This window comes from Nematolebias whitei, chromosome 5 (genome assembly GCF_014905685.2).
Source record: "Nematolebias whitei isolate Nwh7 chromosome 5, NemWhi1, whole genome shotgun sequence".
In the NCBI taxonomy this organism is placed as follows: Eukaryota; Metazoa; Chordata; class Actinopteri; order Cyprinodontiformes; family Rivulidae; genus Nematolebias; species Nematolebias whitei.
Window position 1 is genome coordinate 19,900,378 of NC_056502.1, and position 4,331 is coordinate 19,904,708.

The 4,331-nt window shown below is 40.3% G+C and overlaps 1 pseudogene; it reads right to left on the bottom strand.

The window, feature by feature from the left end:
- LOC119409760 overlaps nt 1-1,930 on the bottom strand; it is a 16,925-nt pseudogene extending 14,995 nt beyond the window's left edge.
- Nucleotides 1,931-4,331: the final 2,401 nt, after the last annotated feature.

Genomic DNA, 4,331 nt, shown 5'->3' on the forward strand with positions numbered 1-4,331 from the left:
ATATATATACATTTTATATATGTTTTAGAAATACAGACTGCTTCATTCTCCCTGTTCTTCCAGAATCTGATTTTCATACAGCCTTTCTCATGAAATAAAAAAAGCTGTAATGCTGCTGCTGCTTTCAAGGCTTCTAACTTTTTCTTTCTCTGTTTCCACACTAGATGTGATGCCGTGTGGGAGATCCTGGCCCACATATTCATTATCATTTCAAAACCTGCTGTTCCGACCAAATGGCTGGGAAGAGAAAATTTAATGTCCGTGTTCTCCCATGGCTAAAACATCTGCAAAGTTGTGACACAAACAGACTCAGCGGAGCAGAAACGAACCTCGGCCTGTATGTGAGGGTATTGTGTGTGTGTGTGCTTGCATATTCTCTGCACAGGATCGTGTATATGTGGGTGCACTGAAACGGGTCAGAACGATCAGAGCTGAATGGAGCCCCAGCTGTGATGTGCAGCCGCTGGGGAGTTGGCTCTGCAGACAGGGTGACAACCTGGCTGTAGAAATGACACACAGCATCACATCAAGTTTACTGACTATTTGCACAAAAATACTTGTCCCTCTATAAAAACAGCCTTACTGAAATCACAATATACAAATACATACCCATCAATATTTACAGCACATAGCAGTGTGTTACCTCTAAAGCATTTACTGTCTGGTCCATAACTAAAGTCTTTATGTCTGCCTGGGGAGAAATTGCAAAATGAGAAATCATTTTATGACTAACTTTTAAGGCATCCATTCGGCTGTAGCACTGTGAGAATGGACCTGATAGTAGATCCACACTCATTTATTAGCTTTGCCGCTGGGAAAACGATCTTTTCTCCATTTTTTTTTTTACTCCATTTTAGTCTTTCTCTCTATGCAGTAACTTTTTTTGCTTTAACATTCACTCCTTTCTTGCTCTGTACAATATTTTCATAAGATAAAAACTACTGAACTCACAAAGCTGGCTGTAATAATACCATACCATACCATACCATACCATACAATTTTATTTATAGAGCACTTAAAACAGTAACAAGGCCAACCAAAGTGCTGTACAAACAGACAACAGGCAACACACAAAGCAATATACAAAATGGAATAAAATCAAAATATAGATAATAATAATAATATCATCAAGGGCCATGTCTTCTGCCTCACTAATGATTGTTTGGGGTTTAATTTGCTGAATGACCTACTGCTCTCCTGTTTTGTTTTCATAAGAATGGTAAAAATGCTTCAAGCAGCTATTCAAAAGCAATCAAAATCTCCAAGATCAAAAGCATATTAATGGAGAAAGAGTCAAAAACTGGAGCTGGTCATATGATCACATAAAACCTGGAGTAGAAGCAATCAGTTTATTTGATACTCGTGTATTGTACTATGTCTGTAGGTCAAATTTGTTGTTGGATTGTGGTTGCAAACAGGATAATCCAGGTTACTCCGGGTGCTCTGGTTTCATTTCACAATCCAAAAACATGCATGTCAGTGATTGTTTATTGGTTTTAAGCTAGTATCTTACTGGGCTGCACTGCTGGTAAACAACAATTACAAAGGCAACTTCACAATGACTTGCACGGTTAGCCAAGGTTTTCAATATTCTAATTTGTGTTGCAGGGGCTTGCAATGCTGTTGCTTGAATTTTAATCATTTTCAAAACAAGATGTGCAACAACATTTCGTTCAAAATGATAGGGGACTTTATGTAAAGGTCATGGATGCTATCACTTACTAATGTTAAAATAATATAGAACCATGTGCTGAAGTCAAGAGAGTCTTTCTGAAAAGAGCTTGATAACTGATAACTTCTGACGCCTTCATAAACTGTGAGCTGTGAAGCAGAGGTCGTCTTGACCTTGCCTCTGTCTGATAACGGGTATTTAAGCTTTTTCTTACTCTTTGTCTGTGGTCAGACCTTGGACCAGATCTTCATATAACATCTTTGTAAGCCTGTTTTCAATGCTGAACCTCTTACAAGAAGTAAACCTGGGTTGAAACGTTCTTTTCTCATTCTTGTGTGTGGCTTATTTAATTAATGAGTTGATGATTGGATAATTAAATTATCCAACACAAAATATTCACAGTCACCACTGGTGTCCCAAACTCGTCAATTTTGTCATGGGTATCTCCAATCTGTATTAAAAGCATTAGAGCTGTTTTTTGACTCCTGCATGGGAGCACTGTGACAGAAAGCATGTCCAAATCTAAAACCATACTGATAATAAAGAAAAAGGTCCATCTATTCACCCATTACCTTTATCTGCTTCTTCCTTTTTGAGTTAAGGGGTAGCTGGTGCCCATATCCAGCAGTCACTGTGCAAGAAGCGTGTTACACCCTGGACAGGTCTCCAGTTCATCACAGGGTCACATAGAGACAAACAAGATGAACAACCATTCACTCTCACCTAGGGACAATTTTTAGTTACCAATTAGCCAACATGCATGTTTTTGGTCTGTGGGAGAAAATCTAAGAACCAGGAGAAAGCCCACACATGCATGGAGAGAACATGCAAACTCCACCCAGAGTGGCCGCCCTGTTGGATCCGGCAACCTTCTCGCTGGAAGTCAACAGTTTGCTGGTGAAGTTTCTCAGTCATCCAGGACATGATAAATTCCAAAAACGTTCAATACAAAAACAACTGGACTTTATTTGTAACAGAAGACGTTTCGCTCCTCATCCGAGGAGCTCTCTCAGTTCAATGAGCAGTAAGTGAGATTCAGTCTATAAGGCTGAGTGAGATAAGACACACACACATATGTAGATTTGACAAGTCACACCTCAACACCTTAACAGTAGGGGGTTTCTTAAGGTCTTTGTTACTCTAATTCACAGATGAGACCCCTCTGTTCCCATCAAATGTGAAAACCGGCTGGGAATCGGTCTTAAACTTGCATTATAGGTTTTTACCATACCATACCCATACCATTTTATTTATAGAGCACTTAAAACAGCAACAAGGCCAACCAAAGTGCTGTACAGACAGAACAACAGACAACACATGAAGCAATATACAAAATCAAGTAAATCAGAATATAGACATAAAAACGATGCAGATAATAAATATGACGACAAACCAGTGTGGAGCATACAGGTTCAAAGCACAGATCATCTGGTGTTGAAAGCTACTGATTAGTAGTGAGTTTTTAAATGGTATTTGAAAACCGAGAGGGAGGGGGCCAGTCTGACAAGCAGAGGTAACTCGTTCCAAAGACTTGGTCCTGCTACAGAGAAGGCCCTGTCACCTCTGCGCTTAAGACGAGTTCCTGGAACTGTGAGGAGCAATTGGTCCGCTGACCTCAGGAAACGTGGTGGGACATACGGTTGTAGCAAATCAGAGAGTTGGGGGGGCCAAACTGTTCAGCGATTTGTAGACATACATGAGTATTTTGAACTGGATTCGAAGGTGAACCGGTAACCAGTGCAGTGAGGCCAAAACTGGTGTAATGTGCTCTCTTTTGCCTGTACTGGTTAAAAATTAGGCTGCTGCATTCTGGACCAGTTGTAGTCGTGCAATGGAGGTCTGACTGATACCAAACAGGAGCAAATTGCAGTAATCAAGCCTAGATGTAATGAATGCATGTACAGTATTACTGTCTCTAGATTATTTTTGGACAATATGGGCTTCAGTTTAGACAGCTGCCTCAGTTGGAAGAAACGTGATTTAACAATCATGTTTACATGATTGTTAAGTCTCAGGGAAGGGTCCATTATCACGCCCAGATTAGTGACTCTTTGTTTTTCTGACAGGGATAGAGTGGAAAGGTCGATGCAGTGGTTTGTGATTGTGCCATTGGGAAGGAACAATATAACTTCAGACTTTTTTTCATTGAAACTTAAGAAGTTTAAAGCCATCCCACCCATTTTTTTGTCCCTCATAGGGAACAACGCCAAGCCATTGGTTCCGATATGTGGATGACACCTGGGTCAAAATCCAATCTAAGGAAATAAAAGCGTTCACCAGACACATTAACTCAGTCGATAACAACATCAAGTTCACCAGAGGGGATGCAAACAACAACAAGCTGCCTTTTTTGGACTGTTTGGTTCAGATGGAAAGAGAGGACAGCCTCAACATTTAAGTTTACAGAAAACCAACCCACACAGACCAGTATCTTCTGTTTGACTCCCACCATCTACTGGAACACAAACTCTCTGTCATCAGAACTCTACAGCATTGGGCTGAACGCGTCCCCATGAAAACAGAAGGGAAGGAAAAGGAACAGAAACACATTCAAGAAGCTCTTCAAACATGTGGATATCCTAACTGGGCTTGTGTCAAGTCAGCGAGGAAATCTACAAAACACACTAATAAACAGAAAAAGGAGAACAACAGACGTAAA